The sequence below is a fragment of the Pygoscelis adeliae genome, unplaced genomic scaffold, assembly GCF_000699105.1.
Source record: "Pygoscelis adeliae isolate BGI_AS28 unplaced genomic scaffold, ASM69910v1 Scaffold25, whole genome shotgun sequence".
Lineage (NCBI taxonomy): Eukaryota > Metazoa > Chordata > Aves > Sphenisciformes > Spheniscidae > Pygoscelis > Pygoscelis adeliae.
The window spans coordinates 479,383-501,862 of NW_008824808.1; the positions used below are offsets into that span (position 1 = coordinate 479,383).

The following is a 22,480-nucleotide window of genomic DNA, read 5'->3' on the forward strand; positions in this document are numbered from 1 at the left end:
ATAAAAAAACCTGCTCCCCCCCCCCCCGAAGTACACTGCAGACAGGAGTGCCAACAAAACTGAATTCAGAGCCGTATGTGATCAGCACAGCAAACAGAGCACAGTTACAATTACACCCAGCAAAGAAACACAGTAATTCAGAGCATCTGCAACCTTTTTAATCTTGGAAGTACTATCACTGATAGATTAGTGTTTCAGGACATGCACGCATACCTGGTGTTGCTAAATAAAAGGAAATGCTATCCGGTGCCTCTCTTTCACAGGAGAAAGAAAAAAAGAAGACACCTTAAAGCTACACTTTGCAGAGGAACGAACACTCTCCAGTCCTCTTCTTTCCCCACCACCATAAAGAAAAAGAAAAAATCGTATCTAACAGCTCTAAGCACAGTAACCCGTGTACCATCTGCAGACTGAACTACCATTCTCCCCCAGGTCTGAGCATGCTCTGTCTGTCGGCAGTGTCCTACTGCTCCAGCTGGCTCACCTCAATTTGTTAGCCTCCCAGAGGTCAGCCTTGCATGCAGGATGATTTGCTGCAGTATTCCTGCAAATCCCCAAAGGGCGGCCACACTGAAACAAACACCAACGTGCTGTTTCACAAAGCTGAGCATGTCTTGGGAGACAGACTGCAGACTGGTTTGTGGGGGATGCATTTTAGAAATCCTACTTTTAGATATTATTAATGCCACTACTATTCCAAACACTTCACGCAAAAGGACAAAACAATAGGAGAGAAAGGAAAAAAATGCCCCTTGCTAGAGGATGTGAAAGCCATTCGGCATGCTTTCTAGCAATTCCCTCAGCATCAGGGAAGCGATTTCCCAGCTGCGATGGTTAGCAAATGGCTTAGTATTGAACAGGGCTGTGAGTGCCCTCCTTCAGAGATCCAGGGAACCGTATTTTCGAAATGAAGTTATCTTTTATGGTGGAAACAGTAATTCCTAAATACAAAGGCATAAAAACGAGCCAGGGCTTATAAGAGAGTATCTTACTGTGTGCAAGCTGAAGGTCGTGAAGGTGAAAGCGGCTTACACCAATCTTCTCAGCAGAGCTTGAACCTGTGGGGACTGAGTAGTTTCTTGAAGATGGCAAACTAGGCAGTACTGACTGTGAACATTTCAAGTCCTAATCCAGCAACTGGATCTACATGCGGGATCAGAAGAGCGGGCCGCTTCTGGCCACAGCGCTCACCAAAAGGCTCATGGCAGGAAGTCACACCACCAAACACAGTTATTAGGAGTGAGATCCCAGCCCTGTAGGGACATACTTGCAGATAGATCACAAGGAAACATATGAGGCTTGCTGCAAATGTCTTGCCCATGTATTTGCAGGATCCATCTTGTTGATTATCTGGGAGGCTTTTTCCCTTTAAGTGAGACCTAACAGGTAAACTAAGAATGATGAAAAAGAGGAAAAGTTCTTTAACACCCACCTGTACACACATGTCTATACATACACTCTCAGATGAAGAGCAACCATTTTACATAAGGAAAGAGAGAAAAGCATCCCTAGGTTTTTGCTCATGACAGGAATGATCTTCACTGCCAAAATGAAGAAGCTCAAATGGCTCTGCATTAAAAAATGCAATTAGGTAAAATATGGGGTATTCAAAACTCTCAACTAGGACAGTCGGGCAGCTACAAGGGTTAGCATGTTACCTAAACTCTCACTCTAAATATGGATCACAGACAAGATGGCATCTCCAGCTTCTTACCCTCCCCAAAACATGCTAGAAGTGATCTGAGGGAGGGGATAAATGGATTTACAGCATCTGTGGTGGTTCACTGCACTATGGAGTCACACTGCCTGGACTGGTTACCGTTGACCAAGTTTGCAATCACTCTGTCCACGAACACCCCCTGCTTACTGTGGAACCCCAGCCCCGAGAAACCTTCTGGTTCCATTCAAGAAGGCAAAGCAGACCTGCCAAATTAATCTGCGGGAGGTGACAGGCTGAAGCATTTGCAGGGTAGTGAGGGGCGACACACTTTGAATGACAGTAGCAATAGCGCACAATATTAAGTACTGAAATATCCTGCAACTTTTGGGGCGGGGATCCACCAGCATTTCAAGTTATTACAGGTGATGGGTCTCTCATTCACCATCAAGTACCTGACCTTACTGAAGCCAGGACTCTCCCTGGGGAAGGCCACTGCATGGGGACAACCTGCAATCTAGGATGGCACTTGGGTATCTCCTCCTCCCTCCCAGGACACTGATCCACTCCCTTAAAACAAGCATGTCCCTCATCCAGCTTCTCCTGCCTGCTGTGGCAGGGGCAGCGTTTTCTCCAATATAAGAGGAAAACAGGGCAGTCCTGAGGCGAGAGATCTGGCAGAACTTGGAGGCACAAAGCAGCCCCAGGAAGATGACGACTTGTCCCGGGCAGGACTCAAGACTGCTAGTAGCCTGAATACAGCCACTGTCAGAGCTTCGAAATGTGGGCATCATTCAGCATCACACATGCTTGGAAACACAGTAATACCACGGAATTTATAATCTAGGGTTTCTGACTGCCAGTTAAAAACCTAATACAGAAGAAAAAGAAGCTGAAAGAAACAAAGAATAAACCCAAATAACATTGTGCAAAATTGACCAAAGATTCTTGACAAAGCTAGACCTTCAAAAATGAGCCTGCCAACATGATGAATAAACACAACTATTGTATCTACTAAACTAGGGCATCACAGAAGTAAAACAGACATTTTCTCATCTCCTGCTCTGGAGTGCCGCTTTTACACCTCTGTCTTCTTGGTACAGAACAAGCAAAATGGTTCTGGCTCACCTGGAAACATTAAAAACCACTAGGATTGACAGGACAAGGTGCCATCTACCTCGATACCCTCCTTTCCAGGCCTGTGCCACCTCTTCCCCACCAACTCAAGGTGGACTTTGAGCCTATGGACAGCATGAGCCAACGCCTGTCCTGAGAGGATCCCAAAGGGACACTGGTCAGTCACGGCAGCTTGGGGTAGGGGGGGAGAGAGAAAAAAAAAGAGAGAGGAGAGAAAGAAGAAAAGAGAAAAGAGAAAAAAGGAAAGGAAAAAAAAGGAAAACAAGAAAACAAAACAAAACAAAAAAACAAATAGAAGCAATCCCCTCTTTGGCAGGCCCACCCAGTATCCCCAGCCTGTCCTGTCGGGACTAAGGATATCCAGAGTCACCCTTCACTTTTTAACTCATCTCATTGCCCTCTGACCCCTGTGAATGCAAAGGTGCTGTCTCGAACAAACCAGATGTTTTTCCTCTGACTTTCGAAAGTTGAGGAGTGGAGTTAGATTTGCAGCTGACTTCACCTGAGAAAACACATCTTGACTTTGTGTTTTCCACACTTCGGAAAGCTCCACTGCATGACCTAGCTTCCACTGATGCTAACAGAAGCCTTTCCACTGACTCCACAGACCTTCACCTCCGGTTAGAACTTTATCAGTGGGACCCCGATAACCCAGAGATACCATGCTGGGCTCCTTATCTTAGTCAAGCTTTGATTTTAATGGAGAAGAAAGTACAACATTTACAGACTGGGCTTCTATTTATGAATAAGCTTCTCCTCTACCCCTGGAATGAGGTACATGCATAGATTTCACAGGTACCATTTATCACATCACATGGAGATGGATAGTTTAATCCCAGTCCTGAAGAGGGTCCTATTGTCAATCTGCCACGCCACAAAGTAACTGAACAAAACTACATCGTTAAAGGGGAGAAAAAAACATAATCAAATAAACCCAAGAACTCTGAAATAACAACTGTCTACTAGTGCACCATAAGGCACTAAGTGTGGCAGCCCCAAGCTCTTCTCAAATAGTTGGCACCACCAGCCTACTGCAAGTTGGTGAGGTTTGAATAGGTTGTCTTGGCTCAGAACTAAGAGTTTGATAAATATTTAATACCCCTCATAAAGTTGCAGCCTCCAAAAACAGTGCCACAGAAGAAAAACAGTTAACATTTTTGGAACTCCTAAAAAGCAGCACAGCACAAACGATACTCACCAAGCTAGCAAAGAAGTCTGAATAGACCCCTCTTGGTTTAGGACTGACAAAAAGCAGGTAAATCATTATTTACTGAATCTTTGCCTTGCACGTATAAGTTGCAGGGGTGCCTGTGTCACTCCAAGTCACAGCATTTATTATTTATAGTCCTAGAAGTACGCTCTATAAGAAATTGTTCTTCCTGCAGCGCTTTTCAACCAAAAGTGCACCTCAGTTTGAGACCACAAAAAAATTTCATGCCTGAACTGACAAAAAAAGGTCCTTGTATTGATAAATACACAAGGAGACAAAGGAAGCATTGGGTTTCTGGACACCAAGATTGGGAGTTGACACAGAGAGGATGGCATTTTGATTCTGCAGAAGCTAACAGTAAAACTGATGTCAAAAGGACCAGGATTTCAGCCAAATATTGAAAATTGCTAAGCAAGAATATACTTTGACAGAGAAAAAGGTATTTTTTGAAGAGTACCTCAATGGCCAAACCCCACTTTGCTCAACTGCTTCAAGCATAATATACTCCCAGGCTTAAGAGATGTAAGATGCAAGTTTTGCATAAATACTAGGTTTACAAAGGTGTAAATATGATCCAACACATTTCACACACACACTTAGGTTACATGTCTCTACATCAACCTGACAAATTCATAGATATTTGTTCTCCTCCACAGATATGTGCATATTTTATACATATAAAATATATACTTGTTATGGAAAAGCACACTAGCTATCTGAATTTGTCATATGCTAAACTATTCACTCTAACAATCCCTCCATCCCCATTAGGAACCACCCTATCAGCACTGCAGGGACATACTGGCCTGCTCCTGCAGCTATATGCAATGTGTGTTCAGAAGAATGGCATGGGAGAGTCACCTGCTAGTTTCCAGGGCAGGAGATGGCTTCGGTAGCTGTTCTCACCCAAGCTAGGTATCACTTATGCTCTTTCAGGTTCCCATTTTGTCATCAGTAATGACTGGTCAGCAGGGTGACACAGATAAACCAATTCCCTCTCCTACAGCTATGCCAACTGCGTACCTGCAAATGTAATTAGTGCCAATGCGTCTGTAAAGGAAGCAGAAATAATTCATGCTCATAAGAGCAGCTTGGTAAGTAAGTGATGTTCACCTAGACTGACATGAGAAACCAAGGGTAAAACATCGCCTGCAAGACCCCTGGGTATTGCTCATGGCCTCACCATGGTGCTTCCCACAGCCCGCTACTTGTTAACTATTTTTGCCTAGGTGGCAGTAAGGTATCTGCCGTCTCTCGACAACACTTTAATATTAGGTCTTTATCACCACAACATCACCTGAAGAAACACATCTCCCATTTTACAGATGAAAAGATTGAAACTGTCAAAGTGATCTGGGTAGGACACACCACACCAGCAGCCACAAATACGGTAGCAGTTTCCTGTGAAAAACCCACCAACAATCAAACCCTCTAGTGTACCCCAAGGTTGCATTCCCCTCCACAGGCTCCAGGGCTGAAGACAGGAGCCAGGGCCTCCAAGACCACAGGTGACAGTTTAAACATAATAAAGGACAGGAAGGATTAAGTTAGCAGCTCTGTCACTGTTGCTCTGAAAGCGCCGCTGGGGGGGGCAGCAGAGCCTGACATGCTCTGCTCTCAGCACACCTTCCTCCCATCTTCTATCCCCATCCACACTTGCCTTGCTGAGGGCCGTGGGGCCTCCTGCGTGCCTGGGAGACCCCCCTGCAGCCACAACTTAGCCTGTCAGCACGGACTTCTTCTGAGAAGGGTGGAGGAAAAGGAAGAGAGTCCCTTTTTCCTGTCTGTTGAGACAAACAGGGTAGTCATAACCAGCAAGTCTCAGAGACATCTTAGGAAATTAAGATGCTAATACCACAGCAAAATACAGTTGTTGAAAGGAAAAACATCCTTGAATGTGAACATCATAGGGGCGCCAAGGTATGTAAAAGAAGAGAAATAACAGAAATACAAAACTTGCATTTTAGGCTAAACAACAGAACTGTCAGGCACTTTGACAGATCTGTAGGGGTGAAGAACTAAAAAGTGTGTGGAAGTATCCGAAGCACAGGGCTTAAGATGTCCAAGCATTTCACTGCCTTCACTGGATTATGCACCCATTTGCAAGTGGGCTGCAGTTGTTCCAGAACTGATGAGAACATCTCAGTTCACAAGCAGGATTACAGCAGGACTGTTCCCTGCAGCTGTCTTTGCCCTAAGCTTCCACTTTCTGGTATGTTCAAGGACTCTCTGCTTTCCTAAAAACCCCGGAGAACCAAAACCTACAAACCAAAGTCCTAGTACTTCATGGAAAGAACTGCACAAGGAGGCAGCAACAGCATCTACAATCTTGATCAAAACAGCAGTTTCGATCCAAGCCGGAGCATGTGCTTCAATTAGCCAATCTCTGACAAATGCCCAGAGGTGCCTAGCACAGCAGCATGACAGGAATGTAGTTCAGAGCCAAGGTAAAGGAGAGGCTAAATCAAATCAGAGGCAATAAAAAGGTTTACTGCCATTTTGAGTTCCAAAATTGCAAATAGATTGTTTTACCTCCAACGCCCCCTTCAGCCACACCTGTACAACATAGCCTCACATCTTAAAGGGATGCAGCCAGGATATAACCCAACCCTATTCATATGATAGTAGTGTAGTATTAACAACTGATAGGAGCACACTATTACTGGATACGCCCCCTGCCCCCCCCACTAGTGTAAGCACTTAGACTGATGCTAAGGGAGCACAAAACATCCGTGTTCTGGGTTGGCAGCATATCCCAATATTATGGGATACTGGGATTAGCACCCAGGGGTGCCAATATTCACGTGAAAATTCAGAACAGAGTGTAAGGTCTCACGAATCATACATCATAGTGGAGCAGAAAAAAGGGTGTTTCCTGACAGCATAGGCCATAGGACTGAAAAACATCTGCTGGCCAATTTAAACACTTCCTTAAAATTGTTTTTCGATTAGTACTTAAATACCCTAGTCTGGTTTTCCCTGTGGAAAAGAACAATTCTTACCTCGTCTCTCATCTGATTACAGTATCATCAGAGGGCCCAGCAGAGCAGTAGTAACACATGGCTGTGGGCCAGGCATTTACTCTTTCAAATGTTGCTCTGAGGGCTACCGCTGCTACTGACAGGGGAAAGAGAAGAAAGCAATATGAATCATCTTTCTCGGCTTCCACGTGAACCACTGCACGCAATAGGGGAAGTGTGATGAATACACTGAGTTACTTGTACAAAACCATTCCAACTCCTCCAGGTGTCATACGCATCAATTTACAGTTCAATAGCTACGAAGAACTTCTTCATGCCCTTGGCAGCCCGAAAATTCATGGAAAGACTATTGAATCTAGGCATATTTATCAAGGGCACAGCAGCAATAGGAAGAGGTTCGAGCCTGATTTGAGGTTTTTTTTAGAAGACTTACTGTTCTATTTATTTGAATAGTAATTTAAAATAAGTAGTTAATTTTTGCCCCATAAATCCCACCAATAAATCAATGCATCATTTACCTACAGCCCTCCTTCTCACCCCACCTCCGTGGAGGTTACAACACCCCCATAAATAGCTGATATGACATTTAATACACATAAGGGGATGACAGTTTCAGAGAAAAAGCAGAAAGTTATCTGTTGGTAGGGGAACATCTGCAAACCTACTGACATAGTTGCTATTCACTGGTGGCCCTTTGACAGTGGGAAATTCCTTACCAACCCTGCCGCAGCAGCTCATTTCTGATCCCTTCCTTCCCACTGGAAAGATCTGCTGCCTCTGTTGAGTCAAATGCCCAGTCAAGTATTTGGCAATGAGAATCTCTTCAAATAACTGAAGTGTAACCTGACTGTCACTGAGAGAAGAGCAACATCAGCCCGACAAACCAACTGCTGTTTAAAACAGCTGCACTTAAAAGCATCTGTCCCTGTTCATTATGTACAGCTCTGGATCCGTGTGCAGATATTTGCAAAGCCAGGAAGAGAGTGGTCTTTCAGCTACTTTACACAGTATTTCAAGACATCGAGGGCACTGCAGGCAGCACCCTACACCAAGATGTGCTTTGCCGCCTCTAGACTTCTGCTAGTATTGCTGCTGATGCAGCCATTCTCCACAGAAGCCATCTAGCTGTTATGAAAGCCCTGCAGCATTACCCAAGCACAGGGAGGGTTGGAGCAGGTCTGAACCCTCTCACTTGCAAAGAATTCCCAAGATGAGCCATAGTAAAAACATATGCACTGTCACACCGATCATCCTCAAAGAGGATGGTTCTTGTGATCCTGGAGAAAAGACAAGACTAAAATATACATATGTATCAGCCATAGGCAGTAACACCCATCCTGAGTCTGGAGGGGTCTGAGATGGAGGACATACATCATCCGAGGCAGAACCTTCCTGCCTTGGCTCATCCAACTCCACCCTCTCCATGGCAGAATGATGTGCTTATAATCTGTCCTGGAGGCTGACAGGAACAGACTGCTGAGGTAGCCAACCCTTCTTCCCAGGCAAAGGGATTAAAGCTACAGCCACAAAAAAGCTCCTCCTGCAACTCTGAAGACTCAAATCTGCACCTGTATTAATGCAGCAAGTATCTGAAAGGAGAAAGCATCTGAGTTGGAGGCTGAGGACTAACAAAAAACCAGCCATCTTGCCAAGTGACTTAAGGTTATACAAAATAACCACCATTTTTTTACCATCAAGGTGATGAAATATACTAAAATAAAACCTAAAATATACTAAAATAAAAACCCTTTTCTCTAATTTGCTTGAATATATTCAACGCTTAAAGACAAGCATGTACCTAAGAGCCCTGTGTTCCAATGGGACAAAGACATGCACATAAATTAAGCAAGGACTAGAGAACTTTTTGAATAATAACCTGACTTTGTGACCTCTGTGCTAAATATAGGAATATAATACGTATGTATGACTACTACAAAATTCATATAAAATATTACAAATAATGTATAGATTATATATTGCTCTTAAGTTTATATCTGCATTAGAAGATGATCAGTGGCTTTATAAATTTAAATAAATTCATTTCAATAAGCTGCTAGCTTCTTTAGTTTTATACCTTTAACACAATTGTAACAGTCAGAAGCCAAGAAGCTGCAAAACCATATATAAGTGTGTGTGAAGCTGTCCCAGATAACCTTACAGGAGAACGGAAGGGGAGAGCAACTCCAATCTTCATTTTCTATTAACTCTCAGGTCTCTGCAGGAAAATGAGTAATAACATAAGTAGTAAAGAACAAACAGCCAGAAGCAAGGAACAGGGGTAAGAACAAATCATTAAAAAGTGATAAGCACCAAGGGCCCTAACTTAGCTAAAGGCAGTAAAAATACAAGCACACAGGAAACCACCTTATGTCTCCTCGAAATGAATCTGGTCATATAGTTTTAGTGCTGAGTAAGTGACTGCCTCAGCGCGACACCAGCATCTGTTAGAAAGGACAGTATTTCATCTATGTGCTTAGAGGTCTGATAACCTATTTTCCTAGGTGTGTCTCTCCCTCCTTCTAAAAGAGGAAATTACACAGCAAATTAATCTTTGTGCACCTTTTATTTTCCACCCCTCCTCTTCCCTCCCTCCACTCCTCCCATCCATTGTGAAAGATAAGGGGGAAAATATGGATGATTCACAACAAAACTGAAGTAAATTCACAACAGCAGGAACAGCCTGAGTCCGGTTTGGCCCACACAAGTGAGCTTATGATATGGTGAGTCAGTGCAAAAAAAGAGGTCATGAAACTGGTGTCACACACCTTTCTGGGGGGCGCTTTTTGCCCACACAGGTATGGGTGAAAGGCTCATCTGCCCAGGGAGCAAACGCTAGAAATTAATCTTGCCAGTGCAAAGGGATTTCAATTTGCAAACCATCAACATCCCACTCAATTTACATTACAGGTGGCCAGCTGGGAGAGGGGAAACCAACAGCAAACTAAGACACAAAGCAATTCATGGCTAACTCATTTCCAGTGCATCAAAGGCCCGTCAGTGGCTGCCCCATGCAATAGACTGTGGTCATCCTGTAACTACCTTTGACTGTGTGCTTGCCAGAAGTAAATGTAAAACCCCATCGCATCCAGGAAGTCACTGACGATACAAAGCATTCCTCTTCAGAAGAGGGAGCGCAGCCCCTACATCCAAACTAAGGAGGGCTTTTCCTGGGACAAAAGAAGGGACAGAGCCAGACGGTTTCAAATTCCTTCAAGGTATTTGCAACTGCTAAGGTATTTTACACAGACTGTGCTTAGATGTTTCATCAGTCACCAGTGGTCCAAAATTCACAGACAGCTTAAAACTAAACATGGGTTTCTGAGCTTAAAGAAATCAGGATCTAAACTCTCAGTTGGGTACCACTCTCAGAACAAAACACATTCACACTAGTACACCACTGAAGGGAACTGAACTGTCAAGAATAAGTGGAAGAACAGTATGGAAAAGTGGGCCCTAAAACATAATGGGTGAAATTTTAGCTCCAAAAGCAATGAAAAACTCACAGCATGGCTTCAAGAAGAATGTAGCAGAAACACCCCAAACAGTTTGGTTTGGAAGACAGAAAGCTCTGAGAAGGGAGAGCAAAGCTTATTTTTCAGTGCTAGCCACAAGACTTCATAAAGGAATCTTTTTAAAACTATATGGTCTACTGATTACTGTATCAGAGAGCATAACTACCTGAGTAAGAAAGATCTGTGTGCAAGCCCACTTCATACAAGAGGTACATAGAGCACGACTAGGAAACTCATTATAATTCCTTGGCTTCACGCAAGCATGGTCCCAGCACCTACACAGCTCTAAGCTGAAGAAAGAGATGGTTCTCTGAAACAGAAGCAGCCTATGCCAAATTTACACAACAAGGACTTCCAATCAAGGACCCAAATCCCAGAATTCAGCTCCTCTTTGCTCCTTGAGCAACAAAGCAGCAGGCAGATCAGACTTTAGAGACCTCTGTCCCTGCTAATTACATTATAACAGTTTAAAACAGAGATTGTATCACACCCACTGTCTCTCAAGAGCAAAAATACATATATAATCAAATTGTTAAGGTAAACCAGTAAAAAGATGGAAAGGAAATTAACACCATATGCAAAGAAATCTTTGCAACCAAAAAATGAAACCATTTTTGTTGAGAATTACATTTTCTCAGTTGAACTTTAGCAAGAAAAAGCTGGATGGTACAAAAAACACTTTTTCACAAATACAAAAAAACCCTTCTGTTATCAAACAAGCTCTTATTCCTCTCATCTTTAATCCCAATCTCCATATATGCCATCTCCACACAAGAACCAAGCAATCCTTGTTTAACACAAAATGCCCCTTGGCCCCTTTTTACACACATGTGGTCTTCAGAACATCTAGCAGCTGAAGGAGTTCCTGGATCCAACTGTGCAGAGGAGTCCAGCTGTCAGTAATTATCTACATCTCTGTTACAGTTTTATAAGGCAGAGTCAAAGGCCAGGAGAGAGGAGGACACTTGCATGTGTGTTTTGAAAGGAAAAGGCAAATATTTTACAATGGAAAAGGGAAACGTCTGTTGGTTCAGATGTAAGAATTGTGCAGCACAGCCCCTCGTAGGTATGACAAAGCAAGCTTTGGTGCGTGAGACAGTCAAACGGCAATGAAAGCTGCAGGCGGGATGGGAAAAGTTAGTGAAACTTTTCAGCTGTTGGTGGAAAAAGCTTTAAGAGCTGAAGGGGCAAATGACTGAGCCCTTCGCTTACAAAGCACTTCTTAAGAAAACTTCCAAGTTAAGTCCAAATAGCCAACTATACTTAAACTTAGGTGTGTCTCTTCTCAAACATAAACAAAGCAAACCAAAAGAATATAGAAGACATAGGACTGAAATAAAGGGAAGGCAGAAAAGAAACAAGTAGGAAGGGAACAGAGAACAAAAAGACAACACACTTGGACAAAGGATGTACAGCAGAAGAACGTGCAACCTTCAAAGACTGCTCCAGAGAAAAAAAGACCAGACTGGGAGATTATCTTTTTGATCTGTGTTTATTAGTAAAGCACCAAGGAATTTCCAGTCATGAGCCTGAGATCTCATTGCACTGTATGAAGTAAACAAAATCACGTAAAACACAGGAGATGGATGTGAGAACTGCAGTGCCAGCTGCAATGCTGTGGGACCAGTTGGAGATAAATCACTGAAAATGAACAGTGCTATAAAATCAGTGCATCAGGAAAACTCAGCTCCCATCTCTCGTCTAGAGTCTCAAGGATGCAAGAGGGATGACATCTAATTCAGCACCAGAAAACCCAATGAAAACATTTCCATCTGTACACACAAATGATGTCTCCCCTCCCAGTCTGAATGCAAGCTCAAATCCAGCAGGAAGGGGATGGACAGCTTCATACCACCAGGAGCACGCAGACAGCACCCAGAGCAGAGAATACACTGCTTCCTCAGAAAGCACATATGCCGTTGAATTCAAAGGAGCAAGAAACATGGCATGAAAATGAACTAAAGTGGAGGAAAGAAAACAGAGCCAAGAAGAGTGCTTCTGCTAAAGGACAACCAGAGTAAGAACCAGACGAAGAAAAGATCCAGACCCACTCTGTCCACTGCACACTGCCATCAGCAGTCAGGAAAAAAAAAAAAAATCCTCTTTTGGAAACCTTCTGGAAAAGTGGATTTCTCAGGCTGGTGAAGAGCAAGCCAATATACGGAGCTTTGGTCCAAAGGTAGGAGGGAAAGGGGCTGAATTGTAAATTACTGAAAAATTCCTACATATTTCCCTGTTTGCAAGGGAGGGAAAGTTATGCACTCCCTTTTAATATCCGCAGCCTCTTCTAGTGCTTCAGCCCTTCCAGGCAGTGGTACACACTACTGTACCACCTGCTACAGACAAGGTGGTGCTCTGTTCACGGTTAGCAGACATGGGCAGAGTGTGAAAAGCGAGGAGGGGAAGTGGACAGATGCACTGCAAGGCAGCAAAGACCAGACCATTAGGGTTTCCATCTACATCAGTTGATACTGTGGAGTCAAGGACAGTAAACACAAGAGCAACACCTGCACTACTCATAGACCACTCCTCCAGGTGACTGGAAAAGGCTCGTTTCCTTTTCCTACTTCAAGCCACTAAACCAAATCAATCCTCCTTTCATAGCAAGAGCTTTGCTTACCCCACACAGTATGGTGCTAGGTAGATACACCCAACGGAAGCAACGCTTGTGCTTAGATTTAAGCACGTGCTTAACTCCTGGCTGGACCAGCACTTTCAACCACACATCCTTGTGGGCCATGGGTTTGCATTCTTACACATCTTTAAACTTTCCAGGACGTGTAATTTATCATTCTGCCTGTGATAAAGGATGACAACACCCTGCTCGTTCTTGCTCTCATTACACTGCAGAAAACAAAAATATAGATTTCTCAAGAGCAAGGTGGAAGACACCGATATCCCTTTTCCCCCTCTGATAATTTAGCTATAGCATATCATTACCAGGCTTGAATCAGAAAAAGGGAAAAAGACTCAAAGGGAGAAGGAAAAAAAAGTGGAGGAAAAGGATACTTACTGCAACAGAGACAAACAAACAAAAAAATCCATTTGCAGATCACATATGAAAAGGACATCTATATTAAATATGATCTCAGAAGAACTGACTAGGATGAATCCATGTTCCATTCTAGGTAGTTCAGCCTAAATAAGGAAAATACACATTATTCTGAGTTTATGAAGGGCTTAGTTTTATCAGTGCTATTTATACACGCTTTCTTAGTTCATTTTAGACATATCGCTTATACTGTGCACACACTATAAATACGAAATGCATAGCAGCACATTTATGTGTAACAGAAACAAGATTTTAAACCAACAGACTTGAGTGCTCACTGATTTTAAAAGACAACAGCTCCCTATTTTTTAACACATTTCTAAATTATATATGGGCTGTGTATCCCTCCAGACAAATGAACACTGATAAATTATGTTCTGCCTCTAGCCAGGCACTTCAAGTAATCTCCACCCTCCCACCTCCTCATCACATAAAATAAAGATGAAGCACCACACGTCAGTCACATTGCAGATCCATTCAGCAGCTGCCTCTACCTGAAACAACAGCATAGATGGGTCAAGATCTTCATCAGTCTCCACTATCAGAAGCTGAAATTTTTGCTGCAACGGACTCAGGCAACCCCCGAGAGGGTGCTGGCTAGTACATACCCTACACTGCCAGCATTACGCTAGACTGTGTCCAGCTCCTCTCACGAGTTTCTCCCAATGGGATTGCTCTCCTTCCTAACTGACTTTATCTCTTATGCCTGGACAAGTGATTTCGGCTACATCTTTGGACTGTGATACGTTTAATGAACAGCACAGTGTGCTCCGTGACCTGGCTGCTCCCCAGCCACGTGCCTGCGGGAATGCTGCCTGGAGTATTAAGCCCACTGCATGTGCTTGAGCACACACATCCCATTTCTGACCCGCTTCATTACCCTTTTCCCAGCAAGCTCGCCCAGAGTTAATTTAATGCGTTTAAGGACTGAAGACTAGCCTTGCCTCCCTGCAGCGCTATCAAACATGTTACAGGCAGAGAATTTGGCCATATTCCATCTATGGGGTTTCCTCCAAAGTCCACTTCTTCTGACAATAACTGAGCTGATGCTTGATCAGTATGACAACAGTGGTCCATCCAGCACAACCCACCACCACCATGGAGAGCTGCTGTACCCTCACACTGACCCTTGCATACCCCAGTCCCCCCCCACAACAGCACAGGAGGTGGATCATTGGAAATCCAAGTCTCCTTATCCGATACTCACAAAGTATGGAACTGAAGAAGATCAGAGTACGAAACCATAGTTACTTTCTCCTATATTCAGGCTCTATTGGCCTGGTCAGCTTAACACGACATCTCTCTACAGCTACAGAAGGGCACTTGCAGTCCCCAGGCCAGGAAGTGGCACCGAGAAGACACAGGAACAAGCAGAGGCAAGTAAATGCTTTCCAGCTTCTTCCTCAGCAAACTGCAACAAGAGTCCCCTGAGCTTGGGGACTGTCATCTTCTGCTTCAAACCCCCATGGAAGAAAGTTTTTTCCTTTCCAAGGGCGACTTCCAACTTCATCAACAGTTAGGCAGGATCTAACGAGCAGGAGGCTCAGTATAACCTTTCAGAGGGAGAGGGGAGAGAGTCTGCATTCAGAACCACACCTGGACGTGCCTTTGCAGTGCAATCCCATCTCTGTTTACAAACAGGCTTCCTTCCAACCCATCCATAAGTACCTCTACTATGCTTTCTACCAGTACTATATAAACTAAGAACCTTTAAAGCTCAAACACAAATCATTTCTTTACTGACCTGGCCAATTAAAAAAATGAAGAATGATAACAAGGTGTGAAATTTATCTTGTCATCAGCCTAATTGCTACTCGGGGCTTCAAATTATGGCAGAAAAAATGAGGAACAAAACTGAACAGTTTATAGCTTGTTTGGATTCTGGTTTACAAAGTACAGCATTATCTTTGTCAATGTGTGAGGAAATGCAATTGCACTGTGGACCTCTACATCAAAAAAACCTGCTTTAATTAATTGAGCATTAAACCAGCAAGAAAAGAATTACTGTAGTTATTTCAGAGTTGCTTATTGCTTTCACACATGTAATCTGTCTGCAAAGGTTAATACTAATTTGCCAAAAATCTTAGTTCATTTTACTACACAATTATTAGGGTATTAGGATTTAGGATTAGGATACTGGGATACTATGATTATTAGGATACCTGGTGGTATCCTAATAAAAACAGAAGTGTTTTGAGATCTCCTTTCTAAGGAGGGACTGGGGAAGGATTGAGGAGTAAAGGAGGAAGGAAAGGCTGCAATTTAAATAAGTGTGAGAGTGTCTACAGATGGACAGTTAAGGACAGAGAAAGATTAAGTGAGGAACCCAGTGACAAAGAGAGAAAAAAAAAACAAACAACAAAACTAGGAGTGGACTACAAACCTTCCAAGTTTAATTACAGTACCTTAGGTGCACTTGGTTTAAAGTTCACTTATTCACCTTTCTTTACTAAAAAGTCAACCATAGGTACCAGAAATGAAATCCCACAAATCAAGAGCAATCAAGGGTATATTTTTAAAGCTAACTCTGCCCCTCTCTTCTTTCCCCAAGCTTCCAACTTCCCATCTCAGGCCTGTCAGTAGTTGTCAGCACATCATATGAGAAACTCATCTGAACATACAATATAACTTGACAGGCAATACATCAGAAAACCTAGATGTGACAACGGCAAATTCCACCAGATGGTCCTGGATCATATCCATCCATTAAAAAAAAAAAAAATTGAAAGGAAAAAAAACCAAGCCCCACAGAAAAGCAGAACTCCTGAAGAAGAAAAAAAAAAAATCTGGTATATGCACTGTTTCACCCTTTGTCCTATCCATGCTGCAGAAAAGAAGATGCACAATAGCTCCACCTCTTGTCCTCACCAGCTTGTCCTGTCATTAGTATCAATATGTGTATTTCATCCTCCTACCTTAAGAAAAGGCTTCTAAATAAAGATGCCACTCCATTAAAAGGCAGTATGTACTGGTAATAGTGGTGCTTTCCAATTGAGAAAACTCTCTCAATGACTCTGGAGCCTGGTCCTGCTCCAGCATCAACGCGGTCTCCAGGTACACCAAACCCAGGCAGTTAGACCTAGGAGTAGCTGCGAACTTGAAGCACTTTCAAGACTCCCTGTTTGCCACCCTTCCCATCTCCCCATTGCTCCTGTAGGCAGCAGAGATTCTGTTTGGGTTCAGGCTGCCTACAAACCTCATCAGCGTTTGCACTGGCCCTTTTGGGAGAGACCTTGGATTGCCTTGTCCACTGTCAGCCACGCACTCCTCTGAAGGCATCTGAGACCTGCAGGTCAAACACTGACTGTCCAGGCCTAACCTCAATGCAGGTAAAACTGCCTTTGATACACGTGAAGCTCAAACTGCCTTCCAGCAGGTAGAGAGCACAACCTGCTCCTGATTCTGGCCTCAAGCCCACACAAAACACAGTGCTGAGGCAGGCACAGGATCAGGACTCTGTGCCACCCTCTGGGAGGTCAGCGCAGTCCCATGGCACAAAGCACCAGATTGAGAGACAGCTCTGGGGTTAATTCACTGCCAGGAAAACACTGAAGCTGTCAACATTCTTCAGGTGAGCATCACCAGCCTGGCCACAGCAGCAGCTCAGCTGGGACAAAAGTGACAGGCCTGTGAAACATAAACCAAACTTGCGCAGGCTGTCACTTCTCAAGCGAGTCCTTTAGGGACACCATTCCTTGCTCCTGTTCTGCCCCTACCTTCAATATCCGTGTGCAGATGTACATGTTTTGCTCTGTGAAAAGTAATTGTGTGTAACTGGAAAAAATACCATGTATCCTTGTCCTCCCAATTACACATGCTCTGAAGTAAAAGGTATTTAGGCAAATATATTTTAAATTGGTAAAGCAAGTAGATATGAATCTGAATGCACAGAGGGAACGAAGACAGTGAATAATGTGGTGTTATTTTACCAAACATTTAACAGGACAGCGCTTCAAAATTCTTTGGAAATCTGAGAGCTTCTTTGAATACAATGCTGTGACAGTGGTAGAAATCAGATCTACGCCCTGCCAGTGCACAAGCTGCACCCCACAGCTTAGGACTGAAGAAATCTCTCTTCAGGCCACTGTGGCAAAATCAGTTTCCACCAAGAAACTAGACCGAGCCTTTAACAAAGGAGTATTTCTGTATATTACCAATACCTATTTTCCTTCCCCTAAGGAAAGTTCCTTCCATTGTTTAACAGCAAAGGAGAGTTTATAAAGTGCACCCATTTCCTGGGTGAGAAAGACCTGGGAGGGGGAATACTCCAGTGCACTGGTGGGGAACTGGGCTCCAGTCGTGCTTCAGAAACTGCAGGTGAGTGGACTGGGCTCCAGAGATTACTAATGAAAAGGGCTTTTTTAGCAATGGCTGATGGCTACTCGCTGAATTCTGAAGCAGCAGTTTATTGTCTCCATCCAATCCATTTTACAATTATCACCTTCAGCACAGAGAGGAAGCTACTTTCACATCATGGACCTGAGAACAAAAGGCTTACAAAAAAGTCAATTCTCCCCTCCTCCTCAAACTTCAACAAGGAATATCCGATTTTTTACTCTGCCTTTGTCATTTTAACATGAAAGTCAGTGACATTTTCAAGTTTTGTTGTTGTGCACCGGTGGGGTTTCAAATACTGCAGAGGAACATAATTACATTTGCAGACACTTTTGACTGGAACTTAAATGTTGTGACAGCACATAATAGTCTCTTAGACTATCAGAAAAACAGGCATTTACCTCAAAATGTATGTTCTGATTAAACTAATTTTCTGATTAAAATGGACACCACCTTTTTAGCAGAGTGCCTTTTGGCATCTGAAAGTTTTTCTATAAATACTAGACTATGATTTTTCAAAACATCAACTTTCTACAGAGAGAAAAATAAACAACTTTAATTGTTCTCAGCAGAAATGCTGTAAAACAGAAGGCATAAGAATGGTATGTATTTAATAAAATTGGTAAAATGTCACCTCCTGTTTTGATATTTAATTATATCTCATTAGAAAAGCAAAACTACTGCAAATCAAAGTCCAAGAATCAGCTGTTTATTTATTTATAGGCATTTATATAGCGCTCATCACCATAGCAACCAAGAACCTTTTTTTCTTCTTGTTCAAAGGAAAAGTTGTAATTTTGAAACGTGATCCTTTGACGTTACAGTGCAAATAGGTACTTACCTGCAAACACTTAGGCAGGTGCTTAAAGTACATGAATAGACCTAAGTCAAATGCATGGTGAAAGAGGCAGAAACAGAGAAAGGAAAAAGGAAGGAAAGGAACCGAGAAGCAAGTAAGAAGGAGGGAAAAACAGCTTTCCTGTGAAAATTCACTGTGCACTGTGTCCTACAATAAGCCACGATCTCCCTCGTGCTTTTTTCCTGTAACAGTAAGCAACTGGTTCATGGAGCACAGTTCAATTAACCAAGAACAGTCAACAAGTTCCCAATTTATGCTGAGGACACCGGTGAATATTCTTGAGCAAGGATTTCTAAGAGGATAGTAGCTTACAAATGAGGCTGCAGAGGGCTGCCTCTCTTTTGAGAGCAGAGAAGTCAGAAGCCTCACTTTGACCGCTACTCTCTTCTGATCCCCCAGCAATTAGCCATTATCAAATTCCCACAGAATTAACAGACCTTTTTAAAAATGCCATCTGCTCACAAAACATCAAAGAAATGAGTAAATTAGAACATTGCTCCTGCATACACCATTATAGAATGAATTACTATGTATGTCATGCAACTGCAGTTTCCCCACGATACTCCTGGTGCGCACAAGCACACAACTGCTTTTCAGACCCTCAAAAGAGATTGAAATTGGTTTTATACTATTTCATCTGGTTGCTTCCCACCACCATATAGATTATACACATACACGCACAATGTAGTACTTCAGATCCTTTCAAAAGCTCATGAACTTCTAATTGGGACTGAAAGAAAAAACGAAGAGATCTTTGGCCTGTTGTCACTTTGTTATATAAGAGATCTTATCATCAAGATTTCCTCAAGACAGGGGTATATGAAGTTATTATCTTCAACTCTGCATTTAGTTTGATCCGATCTTCTTCATAAACCAATACTGTCCAAAGCAGTTAAATAAGGAGTGTTCAGTTGTTCCTAAACCAAACACGTAAATCTTTACACAAGACTGGTGGTTATTTTGTAGTCTTTTTTTAAGCTGTATTCTAAATAGGGCAGAAGCTGCATGTATGACAGCAGGAAAAGTGACAAGTTCCTTATCTGGAAAAGCACCAGCAGGCACTGTTATCAGAGCAGACCAGCTCTTTTAAAGTGGACTGATGAAGCTATTTTCAAAAAGACCTAATAACATCACAAAGGAGAATCTGATCTCTGCAAAGGTGAGCCACACAGCTCGATACTCCTGGGAGGCAGTTAATGACACTGAAGCTTGTCAGACACAGACTGTGTCCAGTAATTGGCTTTGAAAACTCGCAGTTTAAATTCCACCACGCTAAGTTCAATGCCCCGCTCACAGCTTGCTCCAAACACAGACAGAGCCCAGAGCTGTCTAGCATGACCAAATGCGAGCGGCCACCTTTCCACTGCCTGTGCTGCCAGGCCCAGTCTGCATACTTGGAGGGCAAAGAAACCTACTTTCTTCCAGCACCTCACACCTACCAGTTCACTTCCAGGACAGGGAGAGACAGTTGCAGGGGGAAGGCGGCAGAACAGTGTCGGAGCAGGCGGCGTGCTGACGGAGGAGGAGGGAACACGTCCTCCTACAGAAGGTGAAGGAAGGGGGTGAAGACCTAAAAGGAGAAGGAAGAGGGTCCCATGTCATGCATTCATCCAGCACAGCAGAACCACCGACCAATGCTAACCCTCAGTCAGCGCTCTGTGCCAACTGTGCAAAGTCCCTTAGGAACAGCCACTGGCTTCCCCAGGAAGGTGGCCAGCAAAACAGGGGAAGCATCACCTATTTTCCCTGAAACTCCACTTACCCTTATGGACCCATAGACCCATTCTACCCCTTGCTCCAAACCACAAAACTGAATTCTGCGACCATCCTGGATAACAATTGAAGAAATTATTGTTCACAGTGTGAGAAGGCAAGATTTGGTCTGCGCAGCTGAGAACCTTTGATCCGTATCCACTGTGGCCAAATTGATCAGCTTTGAACCAGATCAAAACTCTGTGGTTTAACACTGTCCTTTGCACCACCTTCTTTTTTGTGATTCTTACTACTTCCCACTACTTCCTAGAAAAATCCGCTCCTTCACAGTCTAGATATGCTCCAGTTGGAAAAGCTATTTTAAATAGAAATCAGGTCTTCTTCTGAGAGAAGTCATCTATGGCTCTGTTTATTTGAATAAAATGACAGTTTTACTAGTGGAGGATCTTTAAGCCTCTATGTTTTAAAACACCTCCTAAAGACCTTGCTGTGTTAGAGCACAGGCCAGATATAAATCTGCTAAAAACTCTGGGGAACAGTAACTAAATGTGGGCTGCTGTCATAGGGAACTATTTAAACCAACAGCACTTACTGAAGACTTAAAAGCAGCAATTTTTAAGAGAAGGGGGTGAGAATAAGGGGAATGAGAATACCCAATCTTCAGAGGATGGAAGCAAACCTCAGAAAGTTAACAGTGAGATGCAACTCAGGAGATTGGAAATTCAACTGGAAAAAGATTTCCATATAGACAATCCATTTTGTACATTGTTTCATAGAGAATGGGCTCTAGCTAATTAGTCCCAAAACATTAACCAGGTACCTAGAATGCATGTTTGTGGCACACTCACAACTGTTGGAGGCTGAACTCCAGCTCTGATGACAGCTAATTAAAACACAAAAGTGAGACTTCAAGTAAAACTGCCACCTTGCAATCATAAACTGTTCAAAATGCACCCTTGCAGAAAAGCAGACTGCAAAGCAGGTTTCCTGTATCTAGTTCATGCATTTGGTATCTATTTGGTTTTTGAAAATGACATTGCAAAATAAACACACTTACAGTTGATGTGTTTAGCATGCATCAGATTTGTTTGGGGGAGAAGGTCATCCCAGAGAATAAGAGCTCTTCTGGTTCTCAGCTAAGTCAAGGCTTGAGCTAACAAGCCAATCTATCAGTTCAAGTGTTTTGAGATCCGTTTTATTACCAAAGTCAACAGATTCTCCTGAATCAGCAGTCACCGTTTAAAAGTCCGCATTTGTCAATAGTTATCCAACTATGGTACTGGTGTGAAAACACCAGTATGTTCCCTTGCCTTTACCAGTTGTTCAGATACAATCATTATTCTCATCACCAGAGAAGAGTGTGCCTCTTCACTTTTTTTTTTTTTCCAAAGCAGCTGCCATTATATCAATAACCCATTTAAACATTGTGTTAATTGAGAGGGGCTGGAAGGAAGCGAGGGGACACAAGCAGACTTGTAAGCCTGACCTCAGAACATGCATGTGCGACGCGCTCAGAGCTGACATAGGCAAGAGAAACTTTTCCACCATGCTTAGTCAGCACAGAATAATTAAAAGGGGAAGGATGCGATAAATTCAGCATCCGTATCCACTGGGGCCAAATTCATAAGGACTGGTAAGCTTTCAGAGCTGAAGACAGGTGTCTAGGGGGGTTCCCAAGGTACTCAGACATCAAGGAAAATTGTCAGGAGAACATAATTACATCTTTACTTGCCCTGGTAGGCTTTAAACCTGCAGCGTCTTTGACCTCTAGGGAGGTTATTAGAGTTTTAATTGAACCGCGTTTCTGTGGTGCAGGCAGCTGCCTCCAAGAGCTAACCCTCACAGCGTCGCCTGCCCCCGGTACCGGGCCGGACCGCTTTCGCTCCCCGGCTTTGGAGAAGAAAGCTTTCCACGTCCGAGGTGTCAGCTCCGTTCTGCGCAACCCTGGGGGGGGGGGTGGGGGGTGTCCGTGGGTTATTTCCACACACCCCCCAAACCCCTCCCCACTGTAGAGCCGCCGCCGA

At 43.3% G+C, this 22,480-nt stretch overlaps 1 protein-coding gene across 1 annotated transcript in view; it reads right to left on the reverse strand.

Annotated features, from left to right (window-relative positions):
* POMGNT2 (protein O-linked mannose N-acetylglucosaminyltransferase 2 (beta 1,4-)) overlaps positions 1-20,289 on the reverse strand; it is a 30,662-nt gene extending 10,373 nt beyond the window's left edge. Inside the window, 1 exon segment of the mRNA XM_009324165.1 lies at positions 20,183-20,289. The gene's annotated coding sequence lies outside the window, so the exon portion shown is untranslated.
* Between the last annotated feature and the right edge of the window lie 2,191 nt (positions 20,290-22,480).